This window comes from Papaver somniferum, chromosome 1, assembly GCF_003573695.1.
Source record: "Papaver somniferum cultivar HN1 chromosome 1, ASM357369v1, whole genome shotgun sequence".
In the NCBI taxonomy this organism is placed as follows: Eukaryota; Viridiplantae; Streptophyta; class Magnoliopsida; order Ranunculales; family Papaveraceae; genus Papaver; species Papaver somniferum.
In genome coordinates, this window is record NC_039358.1 from 236779006 (window position 1) to 236797107 (window position 18102).

Below are 18102 nucleotides of genomic sequence, written 5' to 3' on the forward strand. Positions count from 1 at the left end.
GGGTCGGTGTAGATTTCCCCCGAGTCATGCTAACCAGGTTTTCCCCAATTATGACGTGCGTTAGGTCTTATCATTGCCTTCTGTTGTATATGCGAACTAGGGTGCACGCCACAATTGGATGCCTAGCCTCCCTAATTAGAGTTCTTACTTTTGTTGCCTCCTATTAAGGTCTTATTGTCGCCTTTTTCTGATATCATATAATTGATTTTCATAAAGAAGAAGAACTTTCTCATTTTCATTCATGCTCTTGATTAGTACCATTATGATGTCTTCTATCTTTATTTATTCTCCTACATAATAACTACCGCTTAAAGAACTTTTTATTTGAGATAATTTGTTTATTCCTTTTGCCTTCTATGCTTCATTGAGTTCGCGTATGTTTTCCAATATTTGTGATCGCGTACGCTCTATTTCTTCTGGTGTGCTATAACTGCTGCATGGACCATATTTCCTCAGATACATTTGGTTCCAGAGTTCAGTAGATTGCTTTTCTTCTTTTTCATCTTCCAACTCATACATTCTATTCCCAACGACCTTCTTGACCCGATACAGCCCATCCCATATGTTCTCCATGCTTCCTTTACCATTTTTCTGACAGTGCGGTTTCTGCCTCAACTCCAATTCTCCTTCCTGGAAATCTTTCTCTCTAAAGCACTTGTTGTATTTATTCTCTTGTGCGGTTGTCACTTTTACAAAAGCTATTTGTATTTGACTTTCCTTGTGTACAACATCTACCATTAATGTTTCACCTCGCTGACTTTCTTGTATCTACTTTTTCTTCTTTGCTTGCTTGCGCGTTCTTCGCATTTGTCAACATCAATCTTGTGGCAGTTCTTTCCCTCGATCGGATATCCTCTTACTACACCTTGAGGTAATGGGAACTTGATGCATTGATGGAAGGTTGAAGCCACACCCAAAATTTTATGTAACCAAGGTCTCCCTATCAAAGCATTATACGAAGATGCCACATCAACAACGCAAAATACAATTTCTGTGAATATGCTCTTTAGAGGAATTCACATCGTTATTTCTCTCTGTGGCTTATTGGCTGTACCGTTGAAACCGTAGATCTTATAAGTTTATGGGATGAGGTTCTCATCCCTTCCACCCATAGTTTTGTATGTGTGATAGAACAGTATATCAACTGAACTTCCAGGATCTATCAGTATTCTATTTATAGCCCATGTTTCTGCGTCATCCTTCGCATATTCATCAGCTTTTGGGTTTGGGTTGATTTCCAACTTAACCACTAATGGTCTCGCGTGCTGTTCTCCACCTCCTGGCACTTCTTCTGCGGTAAAAGAAATAGGTTGTTTTTTCCAATCTTTCAGTGGTGACACCTTAGCCAGGTTGAGTATCTCTCTTCCATCACTATCTCTTGCATAAACTCGGCTTAGGACGTTATCGTGAAAATCCTCTATGCTCCTGAAAGAATGTATTATCGAATTGCAATATAAGTTCTTTGCCTTCGCACCTACTTCAATCAAATAGGTATGTCTTCCTGTTTCCACATCTTGTGCATGACCCTCTAGTGGTGGTGGTAAATTCTGTTGTGGTTGCACTAGATATTGGTTTAGCTTCCCCTGATCAATCATTCTAGGTATAATTTTCTTCACATTTATGCAATTACTGGTGGTGTGACCGTGGAAACGATGATAAACACATAATTCTCTACTTCTTCCCTTTGGTGGTGGCTCATTTCCCATATTTGGTGGTTCTGGGATATCTTCCACTAAAATTACAGCTTCCCAGATTTTTTCTATCGCGGTGTTTAGCTGCGGCATCTTTATCTGCTCCCATACCACTTTACTACCTCCTGGGCCTTCGTTGTTGTAATATTTCTTTTTCCCTCCATAACCTTCTGGTTGGTCATCAATCCTTTGAATCTTGTTATTTCCTCCATGATTGTTGAACTGCTTTTCTTTGTATTCGTTTTCAAACTCTTCTTGATCTCTACTTCCCATGGCTACTAGCTTTTCCCTTCTTCCATTACCTTCTTTCCGTGACTCCCTTGGGATGTACTTATAATAGAATTTGTTGTCCTTGGAAGTAGGCTTGCAGTCCCCTCATTTGCGTTTGTTATCGCAACTGGGTAAGACTCCGTTTCTCTTTGTTTTTCTTCAAGAGATATGTATTCTTCCTGGAACTTGCGTAATTCTTTCATGGTTATTGTATCTTTTTTCCTGAAGATTTGTGTATAAAATAAATCTTTAGGAAAAAGTGCATTGATAAAGGCTAGTATAAGGTTTCTCTCATCTACTCGTCCGGCCATTTCGCTACACATGCTCCTCCAACGCGTGGTTAAAATGCGCAAGCTCTCATTGATCTTTCTGCGTAAGCTGAACACTTTTTCAATACCTGGTCTTAGCATGTTATTGCTGATGTATAGTCCTAAGAAGACATTTTGTAAGTGCTGAAATGATCGAAAGGTTCCTACTGGCAATCCTTCAAACCATTGAAAGGCTTCCCCTGTCAGGCTCGCTGACAAATATTTACATAACACCGCATCATTTTCCTCCCATTGTAATAGGGATCAACTATACGCCCTTATATGTTGCACTATACATGTGCTTCCATCAAAGATATTAGTAAATACAGGTAGGCTGCATTTAGGCGGTACTACTGCGAGTTTTATTTTTCTTGCAAATGGTGTTTTTCCCGCTTCCTCTATTGCTTCATCTTGTTGTCTCCTACCACCATCTGTTCGCTCCGTCATCATTTCTCTCATCTCCGCTAATTCTCTAAGGATTTCTTCGCTCATGATTGGTCTGCATCTTGCCGCATGGGTCTTTTCAACCTCGCTTGCCTTACTCTGTTGTCATGTATATTTTGATGCACAACCTCTTGTATCTCTCTCTCTTCAGCCTCCTCTCTCCTTCCGTTTCGTATTTCTTTTTCATTCCTGGCATGCTCTTGTGCGACATTATTCCTTTCAGCTTCCTCTTGACCGTCACGTTGATTTATCAACATTTTTCTTCCCTACAATATAATTCTTCCCTGCTCTGCGTCATTTTCATCATCCTGGTCATCATGTATGCGGTAACGTTCGCCTTGTTGTTCGCGCCTGTCGCCTCTACGACCTTCTTGTATGTGGTAATTGTCGCCCTACTGCATGTATCGATCATCAATCAATTGTTGCTCCGTGCGATGTCCCCCGCGTTGGCCCTGTATGTTGTCATCTTCTTGAAAATTTTCAACAATGTTTCCTAAAGGTTGTTCTTGTCTGGTATCTCTTCGGCTGGATTGGCTACGTATTGATAATCTCCTACTTGTCCTTGACCTTGATCTTTCACGTGTGGATCTTCTTGATCTCTTCTCTTGTAATATTATAGTCTCTTCCCTTAACTCATTATTCAAACGCGTCAAGTTCGCACGTTCTTCATCTTCTCATCTTCTTTCTGCAACCAACCTTTGTCGAAGTTCCTCGATTGTCGTGTTCTCTTCATCCCCTTCTATAAATTCTGGAGCTCCAGTTCTTTGGTGTTCTTCTTCTTCTGTTGAGTCTGTATGTGCGGTATGAATTTTTACCCCATCGTAGTCGATGGTATTGTTCTCCAATGGTTCTTGTTGGATCTGAGTTTGTGCTCGATTTCTTCTACTACTCCTTTCTCCCATTCTTGAGGATTTCAGCGATTTCGCTTCTTCTTCTTCATGCGATCCTTCTGCTCCTTCTGGTTGCTATCGCCTGTTCTGCCGTAGATTCTTGTCTCACCATCTTTACTTTCTTGTAACTATAAAGGAAGAACTATTCTCTACGAAACTGAAAACTTAAACAAAGAAGATTGTTTTTCTGAGATTGTGATTTTTTTATTGAAATTCTTATATCTAAACTTCTGAACCTTCAAAGATTCCTAATAGAAACTAAGAACAATTTTAAGCTTGTCTTTCAAGTAGATTCGCCAACAGTGCATATCATTCCGAGTTGTTTTCTAGCGCCAAAATGTAGTTGTAGGAAATCATATAACCACACCCTTATGATACTCTATCAAACAATCTATGAAACCATGGTGAAATCTTTAAGAATCTTTATTAGAATTCAAGAACAAATACAAAGTTATGAAGAAAACCATTACTTGGGAAGCAAACAATCGTTATCTCTCCTAAATATCTTGTCTAAACTCTCAAAAAGATCTCCCTCAATACCAGGTCGATCGGCTACTTATATTGGAATTTACATAGTGGATGACAGCTAATAAAGCCCCTAATTTCGGATCTGACATGCGTCAATGTCGCGTGGACTTTATCATTGACGAACGACTTCTTTATTATCTCACGACTCTTCACACTTTACTCGTGATTAAGCTGACATCATCGGATACACCATTCTTGATAAGCTTTACGCGGTTGTCTTCGCTCTGGCTTGATGATCCTTATTTCACATGCTTATCTGGTGTGCGGTGTTTTGTATCCAAACCACCAGTTTACACGCCTGCTCCAACTCCATCTTACTTAGATCCACAAGTTTACAAACCTGCTCCCACCCTGTCTTACATGCCTGCTCCAACCCCGGCATACACGCCAGCTCCCACCCCAGCTTACACAGATCTAGCAGTTTACACGCCTGGTCCCACCCCATCTTACGCGGCTCCACCCTCCATCTACTAAGAACAGGTCACCACCACCGGCAGTTACATATAGGTCTTTCATAATAAAGATGAACATGTAGAGATGTTACAGTGTATATCATTAGGAATTTGTAATATATGTGTATATATGGTGTGTAATCTTGAGCCATTGAAGCTCTATGTCGTGCAGTAATTCCTATATTTTCTATGGTTGAATTTGTAAGAATTTGAATGAATATCATATCTGCAACATTTTTTTTTATGCATCTTAATTTCATGGTTTAATGTGAGTACGTTCAACTTGGTAGTAAATGGGCAATAAAATGCTTCGATCTATTGAGACATACCCATTTCACCGTATTATTAAGTTGTTTATTATGATGAATAAATGCAAGCAAAGATGGATGCGTGAGGGTAAAATACCCGATGGCCACGTGTCAACATCCTAAGGGGTGGATCCACAATAAGATGATGAGATAGGAGCATCGAATCATACTCTGAAAAGGCGATTGCGTCTGAATCGAGACACCTGCTACAACGTTACATGAATGACGCCGATAAGGACTAGTCTAATCTGCTCATACGGTCAAGTCTAAAAAGTAGAACCGCATTTAATGAAGGATAAGGGAAAAGATGTAGGCAGATCTACATCGTGACAGGAGACTCGGACGACCTATACTATAGCCCAGAAGTGATAGAGCACGAGGTTCCCCAAAGAAGGGCTACACGATCTGGAGGAGAGCGAGACAACTCAGAGAGAGAACCAAGCAGGACATCACGAGAGATAGTATAGAACCAGTCCGAAGCAAAGAAGGCGATGTACGATAGCTCCACCAGCTCGGACGATCAGGCCTCTACGAGCCTAATTTCCCTTTAAATACCAGTCCATGTAGAAGGAGATGAACAACTTATGTATTATTAGATGGTCGTTCTACAGAGAATTTCTGAGAGAGATCTAGACAGAGAGAGAGTAAGGAATCTAAGTGAGATTTGTAGCTCTTTCAAGGGTAAGACCTTATAATCAATAAAGAAAACATCTTCTTTCCCGTGGACTTAGGTCTTCATGGCCGAACCACGTTATATGCTTGTGTTAATCTTTAATTTTCATGCTCTTTACATCTTGTTCATCTTGAATATTGTATTTTTTAGTAGTTTTTAGTCTTAAATCTTACTTGGGTGTAGTCATCATAAAAGATGCAACTACATTTTGGCGCTAGAAACAGGGAGGTATGAAGATTTATTCTACCTCCCTAGTAACAACTCTATCTTGATTTCATAATCTCCATGAGAGAAGTAGTTTTCATATTACTGAGTAGATTTCTGTTAAGATGTATGAGTAGAGCTCGGACTCAAATATGGTCTACACCATCTGTGAAGTCTAGAAGAACCTCAAAATCAACAGATCTACAGTTTTTTGCTAGTTTTCCTTTAAATGTTTCGTCTAGCAGCAGCTTCCAATATCTTTCTCAAGGTACTCAAGAGAGTTGCAGATCGGAGTGAAACTGAAGTTTTTGATACTTCGGCACTCAAGCGATCTCCTCCATGAAAGAGTCGAAAAGAGGAATGTTAATCAGTAGACTTCATGGAAGAAAATATATTCATGTAAAAGTTGAAAGAGCTATTTGTTCTTCATCCTTAGAGGAACTCAAAATAACCTACAAATTTCTTCTTAGAAACCTAACTCTAAGTTAAGAAGAAGGGTTAATGAGTACATAATCATTCATCAAACTCAAAGTTTGTCCAAGATCCAAATTAACAGATGATGGGAAATATTTCCTAAAATGGGAAGATATGCTCAAATCATCATAATTTTCTCTCTTCTTTATAAAAGGTATGACTTAATGAGGGAGATATGTGTCTCGAAAAAAGGGGAACTGATAAAACGCCTTTCCATCATCATTAACGCCTTGTCCAAGTAGAGAATGTTTTGACATTTTCACATGTCTCCAAAATTTACTGCAAAGTCTTTTTGTACTAAACTGTCCAGTCTGAACTATGACTTAGTAATTATACGTGACCTGCAAATCTAGGGTCCCACTAAATATTATTGCATATACTGCAGGGAAGGTAATGGTGACGCGACGATCTTCTCGCACGAGCCAATGAGGGAATGGTGGAGCCCAGCCAAAGGGACTAGATGACATGGAGCCAGGCGAGACCATGCTAAACAGTGAGATTCCAGGAGAGGTACAACCCGATGACCAGTATCGAGAAGGACTAACTGACAATTCTAGCTCCGAAGGTGAGGGAGACCCCTTCGAGAGGCATGATGATGTCCATCTAATCCAACCAGGAGGGTTGGACCGTTTTCCAAGGCAAATAACAAATAATGAGGCCATGAAGGACGACCCTTCCAAACTCGACGGTGCAATGCCACTATCGCAGCCATCCTAAAAACACAAGATGCTCAGAATGAGAGAATGAAAAGACTAGAAAAACGAAATAAGAGGCTAGAACGGAGAAACCGTAGGCTAAAGCGTAAAGCAAAGAAGAAGGTGCCACTGGCTACCATTGAGGAGGTCCCCGAGGAGGAAAACCCTTTTGAAAACTTACAGTATGATGAACGAATCAATATCCCTGACACCTCAAACGAGGATACAGTGGATCTCTTTCCCAACGGAAGCAAGGGCGTCGTCAATCAAGAGGATAGACCGTCCGAGGGGTCATCAGACGTTGATCCCAAGCACAGACGAGATAAGAATAAAACCGCAGAAGTCAAAACCAACTGTGAGGCCGAGAATCTCGCAGCCGCTAATCCCAAGCGAGGGGAGACCTCGAAGTCAACTCGTTCTAAGATTGTATCATATACTGAACAATCAGACGAGGACTCAGGGAGATCAAGGTATCACAACCATGAACTCTCTTTCTCGCCCGAGAGGGCTCAAGGACGAAAGAAGAAGGCCGAAACGAGGCGAAACGATGATCATTTGCAGGACAGACTCAATAGGCTCGAGGCCATGTATAAATAAGCCATAGGAAATCTATAAAGAAATAAGCAAGCGGAGGTCATGCAAGAAGCGGGACAATCCACCTTATCTGAAAACCTATTGAGATTGTCATTTCCAATAAAGTGCTCCCTACCGACGTTCACAACCCCATTCACCGGAACTGGAGACGAGATCGAGCATCTAAGGATGGATCATTACGATGTGGTGTTGTGTAAATTTTTTCCGGCTAGTCTAAGAGACGAAGCCCTGATGTGGTTCAACAACTTACCTAAAGGCTCGGTTAAGTCAGTTGCTCACCAATCCGAGCTGTTTATAGAAACATATATTCACAATAGCAGAGTCCGACCCGAAGTTGACGCGTTATTCCAAATATCTCGAGGACCAAACGAGTCACTCCGATCCCTGGTAACACGATGGAGAAAACTATGTGCCGAGATTGGGAAAGTCCCCAAATCTTACGCAATCTTGGGCTCCAAAAATAGTCTTAGGAAGACAGATCCTATATTCGTACGCATGTACGAAACCATGCCAAAACATTTGGGGAAACTAAGATAAATCCAGGAGGACTACATAGACCTGGAAGAACTTCAAGATGGTACTTACGATAAGTCGGTAAAAGGAACTAGTAGAGGGGCCAATGTGGTGGAACCACAGAACCCTCAGATGCCAGCCCAAGGAGCGGGGCGATCTAACAACTGATCAACTCAGTTTGATAAACATCAGACATGGGGGATAGAAAGGGCACAAAAACTTGGTAGAGGGGCCAATGTGGTGGAACTACAAATCCCTCAGATGCCAGCCCAAGGAGCGGGGCGATCTAAAAACGGATCAACTCAGTTTGATAAACATCGGACTGGGGGATGTACTGCGGGGCGATCCCCGGAAGCGGCCCAAAAACTTGGTAGGCTCAGAAACCTACAATAAATACTGCAAGTGCACAACGTCTAACTAGTAGACAATGGCAAGTACAGGTCGTTCCCACGAGGAGTGTGAAATACTTCTACTAACTAATACCAAGAATCAACAAATCAATAAGGTGATGTTTAACGATTTTTCAGGAATTATGGACAAAATGAAATAATAAATAATTGTTAACAATAAACGGAATGAGAGCGGGTTATTAGGATTTTCGGTTTCCACCAAATAACTATGCAAACTCTACTAATCTTTAAAATTATATTCCATGCTTTTATTTTCAAATACTGTTTCTCCGCTATAGTTTTCTACGCTTCATGGGTAGTGATTCTAAAGCATTACCTATCAATCCTTGCATACCACGTCTAGGGATTTAACCGAAGCACGAAATATCAATTCAAAAGCATAAATAATCAAGAAAATCACATAAACGATTAAACACCAAGCTTTTTGTAGAAAAACTATTAATCAATCAAATCATTATTAAGCATATATCAATGTAGAGTTTTCACAATTAATTGGTTTCTACCTAAACCCTAACAAACAATCTAGAAAATCATGGAGAAAAGGAAATCAAAACAAAAAAACCCTCTTCTCTATAAACGGCCGTAGCCGCGCCTCCCTAGTATATTTGAAACAACACATAAATATAGCTCACAAATGAATTCACGTTTTTCTTCTTCGTCGCCACATCACCTTCCAATAGAAGTCTGCCACATGTCATGAAAATATAAATTCACCCAATGATGTTGTGCCGCGTGTCATAATATGACGAGACATTGTAAAGTATCACCGAATCTTCACTTTCCATAGTATATGAATTTCATTTAGAAAGCATGAGATTTTCTTGCATGTGCTGGGTCCCACCTTAACTGTATTTGCAAAATGACGTCAGTTGGCTTCAAATATTCCTTCAGATTCTTTATATAAATATAGCAAGAGAACTTATGTAAGGACAAGATATAATAATCTTTCCTTTTTCTTCATTTGCACGTGGTCATGGAGGTGATATTCTTCCATTCTTATGCTAATAATAATAAAGTCACTCTTGACCAATCTTAGGTGGCATTAGTGTGCTGACATCGACTCGCTTCACCATTAAGTCTCACATTTTGATGTTTATTCGCTGGATGATCGAATTCATTTGTACTTTCTGCAAAAGCACTAAAATAGTGTCATTAGTCAAAATATTGAGTCATAGCTAATATAAATATGGGTATAAAATGTAGCACTTTCGTGCTTATCATGGAACCACAGAACCCTCAAATGCCAGCCCAAGGAGCAAGGAGATATAACAACAGATCAACTCAGTTTGATAAACATCGGACTGGGGGATGGAAAGGGAGAGACCAAGCCCAACAAAAGAAGGGAAAGTTCATAGACCCAGTCTACACGAAGCTCAACACTCCCATATCCGAGATCCTCAAACAGATTGACGAAAAGCATAAAATCACTTATCCATGGAACAAAGGTCAGCAGCCGGAGCGGGTTAAAAATAGAACTGACTTCTGCGAGTTCCATCAATTCCATAGCCACACGACAGACTCGTGTAGAGACTTGAAGAAGATGGTGCAAGATATGATTGAAGAAGGAAAGCTTCAAGAGTACATCGCGCAGCCAGTGTCCCCACTCGCAGCCGGAGCACCCATACATCGGGTGGAGATCCCTCGTGAGGCGCAATATCTAGGGTGCAATACAATATCGCACTCGGCATTCGTAGCCCCCACATATGGAGGAAATATCACAGGAAGACTACACAAGCGAAACTTCAAAGGGGATGAAGTGTTCAGCATAGCTAAAGAACCCCCGATCGAGGAGTGGATGAGATTATCTATCAGCTTCTCGGCCTCGGAGGCACTTGAGGGAGGACGAAGCCACAACGACCCACTAGTGGTCACGATGGCCATTGTACTTCCCGAACATGAAGGCGAAGGAGAGAGACCAAAGACATTGCCTTGGGCAATGCCAAAAATCCTAATTAACGGAGGTAGTTCTGTCGAGATACTATTTTATGAAATGTTCAACCAGATGGGTCTTAGGGATGATTGTGTAATACCATCTACCTAAAACATATTTGGCTTTAATGGCTCATCGACTCGCCCAAGGGGCGAGGTAACATTAGAAATTCGGGTAGGAAAAGTCCTCACCTTAACTACTTTCTGTGTAGTGGATGTACTATCACCCTACACAGATATCGTCGGGCGATCTTAGGTCCATGGGATCAAAGGAGTATCCTCGACCTACCATTAAAGGCTGAGATTCCCCATGCCAGATGGAGTCGCAGAAATTATTGGAGACTCTGAAGAAGCAAAATACTGCTACAATATGGACGCACAGAATGGTGAAAACGAGGTAAACTCCTCAAAGGCGCAGTCACGGAGGGCCAGAAATGCCAATAATCTAGCTGAAGTCCACGACTATATAGAAATAGCTACTGAGCAAAAACCCTCGAGTAACGTCCCAGCCTCATGTGGCACAGTAACTTCGGGGTCGCCCACAGGGTCGTTATAGCAATCACAGAACCTCCCCGATGAGGGAGTATGCGAACCTCGCCTGCAATCAGAGGTCGGAACCGTCCCTGAAAACACAAAAAAGGGCACCGTTGAAGAAAATATTGGAAAACACCAAAGCCACCCGAGAACTAGCCCTAAGCAGAAGGTGACACTAATGTGCCCAACAACATTTGGCACAACTAGGATTTCAAAGACAAATAAAGACGGACAAATCAGCATTAACACCAAGGAACTTGTGAGGACTTTTTCATGAAACAACCCACGAGTACCCGGCCAACTCATATATATTGCATCCATGAATAAATTACTATCCCTAATGGATAGATACTCGGGCTACATCTCCCCAACTAGCAAGGCTAGAATGCAAGAACATCTTTGGCTTTATCTAGAAAAAAGCCTAGGACAAACAACAGTGTTGAACCTAGGTCAACACGAGGTCGACGAACAAAGGCGTACCCCCTCAGAATTCCCAAGATTCATACTGAGCCCCTTGCCTTTATCCAAGAGGGGATTCAACATCGTCGAGCCCCCTTGGACTGGAACGGGACAGCGGATCATTATGCGAGACCACTTCACAAAATGGATTGAAAGGACAGCCCGAAGAAACCACATTCAAAGAGTCACCAACGAAGAAATCACCCGCATGACTCGGATAAACACAGATGCACAAAGAGCCCGTAGGCATGATCAGATACACTACACACGGTGGGCCAGTCCGACCATCCATGGATCGACGGCTGAAAAAACCCCAATCGTTCTCACCACAGCTACAGAAGCAATCACAACATTTGGGACAATAGTCCGAACAAATGAAACCTCAATGCGAGGAAGGAAACTCACCTCGGAGATGGCACTCCTTAAGCCAACTAATCCTAACGAGAACCAAGATCTGGTCCCTCAAAGATTAACAACCACCACTGGAGGTATACCCGCGGACACAACAAGCATGTCCACCAGGCGCGCTCTGACCGTAACAGCAAAACCATGCATGAGACCCCACCATGCCACCACGAGTTGGAAGAACCAACCCCCACCCAAGAAGAAGCCAAAGTAACCATCGCTGAGGCCCCCGATGAAGCACGCAAGCTGCCCAAACTTAATAGGGAAGAAATAACACAACCATAACGCGCTAAGAACCCAGAGCAATACAGAGCCCATGAAGGCCAGAAGGTCACCATATGAGAATAGAGCCTAATCCCTACTTCATAACAGGTCATCAGACCTTACTCAAATGTACTTTGGGTTTTACCAAACCCTCTTTTAAAGATAATAAAATTACTCCTTTTGTGTATCTTTAGCCGATTCTACTTTTCATTTTTTATTATTTTTTGCTTTTTATTTTTTATTTATTTATTTTATTTCGTCTTTTCGCTTTGTTTTCTCACTTCATATGTGCATCCCATCATCTTTTGCATTACAACGAAAGCCCATAAAGACTATGGCATGGTGCTAGCCACACTTCCCTTTCTACAACGAATGATGCAAGTAAAAAACCTAAGCTACCTTGCACGGCTATAATCCCTAAGGTAATGCCATCACGATCATAACATCAGATGATGTCCTAACATAATAGGAGATATCCAGCATCAAGGTACTTACCTTTGGCCAAGGCAAGAATCACTTGACCGATATATCTCCCTCCAACAACCTCTGTCAAACACACGTTCGGTGAATCAAACATCTGATCACTCAATTACAGGGCAAGTGTAACCTAAACCAGACACTATTAAAACGCTCCCAAAAGCACGGAGCATAAAGGAAGGTCTGCTATATCTGAAGCCCAATGTTGTAAGAGATGACATATCTAATTATGGAATTAATCACTCCCTGGCTATGTCACCCATGGTTGGACCAAGAATATAAACCAAAACCTTTCGAACAAAATAATAAAAAAAAAAACAATCCAAGATCATAATGTAGCAGAAAGAGAAGATGGAAAATATCAAAATAATGCCTCCCACACTTGAGGAATTTCCAAAGTTATATTTTTGTCTCGCAATGAGCACGAGAACCCATGAAATAATATTTACTACTATACCCTCGGGCAATGTCCAGAGGCCAAAAGGAGAAAATCTAAAGCCTTTAAAGAAAGTAGGCAAGCACAATCCTGTCCATCACCAGGAGCGCCCTGATCAGTGTCCATCTGGTCCTCGGTATCGGGAGCTTCTTGTTCTTGCTCAGGCTCAGGCTCGGGATCGACAACTGGGGGAGGGATCATAATATTGGAAGCAGTAGCCGCATCGACCGATTGACGCTCGCGAAGCACGATGGCTTTACAGGACTTTGTCACCAAAGCCTTATACTCCACGTGAAGATTGCCCAACTTGTAATTCTTATCGGCACGCTAAGCTTCTAGCTCCTCTTCGTGTTGATTCACCAACTCATTCAGTTCCTCATCAAGACTGCGCCTCGCAGCTTTCTCTGCCTCCAATTGCTTCTCCAACTCTGCACTCCGCTTACGAGCCGCTGCAAGCAAAACAAACGGAGACGATTGGTCTGACAAGCATATACACAAAATAGACGTGAAAAAGAAATCAATATTTCCATTTGGGCAACCTTCATTCTCAAATAAAACGACGACTAAATTTTGTTCTAATTGAATCTTTTCCGTGTCTAGAGCATTAATCCTTGCTTTAACAGGAGTTATAGCCGCGTCACCGGAAGGGCATAATAACATATGATTATCATGCTCATTCTCAAGTGCGATAAACTTCATCTTGAGTTGCCTCAATGCTTCCCTATCATCCTTGGCCTGTGCCAATAGAGGCAAATGATTGGGCTGCCATTCAATAAGTTCATCTTTCTGAATGCGGAGGAGATTGATGTCATCCGAATGCTCCACATCCACCTTCTTAGCCTTATCTAGCTGCCCACGAAGCTCTACAATGCGGTCCCGATGTACATTTACATCCTCCTGAAGTTTCGCATAATCTTGCTCCAAGGAGTCAATCTTGCACTGACGCGCACTTTCATCGAGTTTAAGACTGCTACGTTCTCTAGCATGCCTACGACTAGCATTATCTATCTGCTCCTCCAACCGTTTGACCATGGCTACCAATAGAGGGGCTAGTTCATAAGTATAAAACCTACCATCATGACACAAAAACTTAGACGAAGGAATAAATAAATACCTTCAAATTGTTTCTTGTCCTGACGAGCAGATAAAGCCTCTTGCTTGGCCATTGTCACAGTAGAACGAAGATTCTGCACCTCCAGATCCAAATCATTGGCTCGATGCCTAGAAACGCGAGTCTCGGAAAACATACCAGTCCTCAAATTGTTTCTCTAGTATATCAGACAACAACACCAGTCAGAACTGGGGCACTAAGAAACTAAAGACCAATGCAGAAAAGACATTCAATACATATCGCGTGCAGAAGCTGTCGCTGAGCAGACTTAGGTAAAGAAGTCAAGATACGTGCCTGCTCGTCCTCGCTCAGACGAGCATACTGATACGAACACAGCATCTTCATCGCCTCGGACCGTCCAAACACGGTGGAAAACGAACCAAACGGACTCTCCAAAGCAGAAGGAAAGCCATTAGCAAAATTACTTGGCACACCGGGAGTACTCACACTCGGAGCCACTGGAAGGACCCCATTACCAATCCGAACACTCGTATCGAGAAGAACACCCTTGTCAACGAAATCACTCGCCGGGGGAAGACTCATCTCTGATCCAAATGCACCACTATCAACATTCCCAGGATCATCCAACAAAGCTTGGTCAAGATCATTAAAGAACCCATCAGTAAGGTCCAGCACCTCATTCTCACCAAATAATGCCTTCACATCCACCTCCATGATAGGCTCTGCCACATTTGCTGGAGCATTAGATGGCCCAGAGCCATCGGCGATCCTTCTCCTCTGCAAAAAACACAAAATCATCAGTTGCTAAGGGCATCAAACAGGGGCAAGGTATATATATATACGTTAAAATAAAAACAACGTTTTCTACCTTAGCACCTTCAACAGCTCGAGCAGACTGAGAAGAGCGCCTACGAGAAATGACCCATTTAAGCTCCCAAGGCCTGTAGGGGCGAAGATGGGAATGCATCTCAGGAAGGCCAGGGAGAACATTGCCAGATTTATCCCAACCAAAGATATAAGGTCCCACAATCCGAATAGGAGCAACAAGCCACTTGGGATCGTGAGTCTTACGAAGCGAACGCTGAGTAGAAACAGGAGGATCTAAATCGGTCATGGGGGGGGGGGGGGCTCGGATAGCTTTCCGAGACCAAGAAATTACAACACCAAAGCCGTCAAAGGTATCGGACTGTTGACACCAATAGTTCTCTATAAAAGTATCATAGTTGTACAATTCCCTCTGAGAAGGAACGAATTGATTCAACTCGTTCTCGGTAACTTTACCATGGCTTCGGCGAGCGCACTCTCGGGCGATCTGATAAAAATTACCATTGGGATGATATATGGCTCGCTAAGGCTCAAGCTTGCACTCGTACTGAAAAGGATCTAGCGGACAATACAGGGGAATACAAAGGCTAGCATCGAGTTGGCCAACTGCAACTATGATCTCGTCGGGACCACAAGGATTTTTCAAGAAAAGATCCGATGAAAGAACACCAAACTGACCCTCAGGAGTAGCAAAGGAAATTTGAAACCTTTTAAGGCGATGTCTAACCCTCACCAACTCTAGGAAAGCATCATCAGAAATTCCGGAGGATCGGTCGGAACTTGGAGTCCTCATCGGAGCCTTCCCAGTATTGCTGAAAAACAAACAAAAGGAAGGAGTCGGAACGGATGTAAGAAAAGAAGCCAGAAATCAAGAAGGATGGACGAAAATGAGTAATGATGGTTCTTAAAAACTCCCCGAGACGAAGAACAATTGAGGAAATCATCAAAGCAATCATGATGATCACAGATCCCAACAAATACAAGTCAATGACAAGAATCATTGATTCATATAAACATAGCAGACACGCAGTTCAGGGTAACGATGTAAAACTACCAAAAGAAAACAAAAGGAGAAATAAAGCCAGGGGACAATACCGTCTTGAGGTGCGAGATTGAAAGTTTCTCCCAGACATTATGAACTTCTTTATAGGAGACAAGAAGTTAAGAAGGAACAATAAGAGACAAAGGAGAGAAAGAATGAAAAAGCTCCGAACTCTAAAAATAGATAATAAAGGCGACATTCTCTCCTCCCAAAAGATTTTATAAGAAACCAAGGGATAACCAACCGGCGCCTTAAGTCCAACGGGTAAAAGCGCACTAAAAGCGCAGACGTGGAGGATATCACGGAAGTGGAGAAAAGGACGGGACGATTACAAAGTTTTCTTCGCATCATTCCCTCGGCATGTCGCAAAGAAAAGAAGCAAAATGTGAGGGTAAAATACCCGATGGCCACGTGTTAACATCCTAAGGGGTGGATCCACAATAAGATGATGAGATAGGAGCATCGAATCATACTCTGAAAAGGCGAGTTCGTCTGAATCGAGACACCTGCTACAATGTTATATGCGTGTAAGGAGTTGTCTAATCTGCTCAGACGGTCAAGTCTAAAAAGGAGAACCACATTTAGTGAAGGATAAGGGAAAAGATGCGAGCAGATCAACATCGTGACGGGAGACTCGGACGACCTATACTATAGCCCAGAAGTGATAGAGCACGAGGTTCCCCAAAGAAGGGTTACACGATCTGGAGGAGAGCGAGACAACTCAGAGGGAGAAACAAGCAGGCCATCACGAGGGATAGTATAGAACCAGTTTGAAGCAATGAAGGCGATGTATGATAGATCCACCAGCTCGGACGACCAGGCCTCCACGAGCCTAATTTGCCTATAAATACCAGTCCATGTAGAAGGAGATGGGCAACTTATGTATTATTAGATGATCTTTCTACAGAGAATTCCTAAGAGAGATCTAGACAGAGAGAGTAAGGAATCTAAGTGAGATTTGTAGCTCTTTCAAGGGTAAGACCTTATAATCAATAAAGAAAACATCTTCTTTCCCGTGGACGAGGACTTCATGGCCGAACCACGTTATATGCTTGTGTTAATCTTTACTTTTCATGCTCTTTACATCTTGAATCTTGTATGTTTTAGTAGTTTTTAGTCTTAAATCTTACTTGGGTGTAGTCATCAGAAAAGATGCAACTACAGGATGACTGCAAAAAAAAAAAAAAAAAAAAGTTGCTCGAGATAAGTATTGAAACTTTGGTTTTATATGTTCTCTACCACTACCCGAAACAATCAACTGGTTTACTATAGAGATGGTCATGTACCATGTTCTCCCACCTGGTCTCAACCTCCTTGTTTGAGATGGTGAGTTCGCTTTTTCTCTGACCCAAACACAGACTAGGCTTATCCTTGAGCTGGTGAATTTGCTTCTGAAAGCTGCCGCATACTCTATATATCAATGAAAAATTATGAGAACATAAACATACACTTATCTTGTAAGTGTTCTGTTGGAGTACTTATCCTTGACCTCTATATAATAGAGATCATGTACTTTTGTTTCAAGATTGAAAGATTATATTAAAGTAGGGTCTAAAAAGAAAAATAAAATAAAAAATGAACCTGACGTGAATCGAACACGCAACCTTCTGACATATTGTCCAAAGAATATTTCCTAACTAACAAACGAGACTAGACACAAAAGGTTACTTACTGCTGTTGGAATCCCATTTGCTTGCTTTGCTTAACTGTTTCAAGAGTGACTAACATTACAAGTCCAACTCACCGAAAAGCCGAATCACCCCAGGTATTTGGCATAGGCAGTTAGCCTGTCGTTGGGATCTGAAATCTAAGACTGCAGAAATCCCAGAGGAATTTAAATTATTTGTTCTTTACATGGAATAAGAAAGGCAGGAACACAAACATTCGAGAGATTAACTAGCAAGTGCCTTCAGTTTGTAAAACAGCCATGAAGCCCTTTAAACACTGAATCTGTGAAAATATGACATAGATAGTGGCATCAACAACCACCAATTACATAAGATAATTGAGCTGACAGAAGTCTGCAAACTACAACGGCAAAAACTAAACGGCAAAATGGTTAATAAATCAGAAGAGATACAGATGACCATGTAAACACATCTGAGTAGGAAAAAGCAAGAATAACCAGTTGATGAACTCAAAGGTAGGAAAGAAACTTCATGTTGGGCTTAATTGGAAGGAAATGACGCTTCTTTTCTTGAAAAG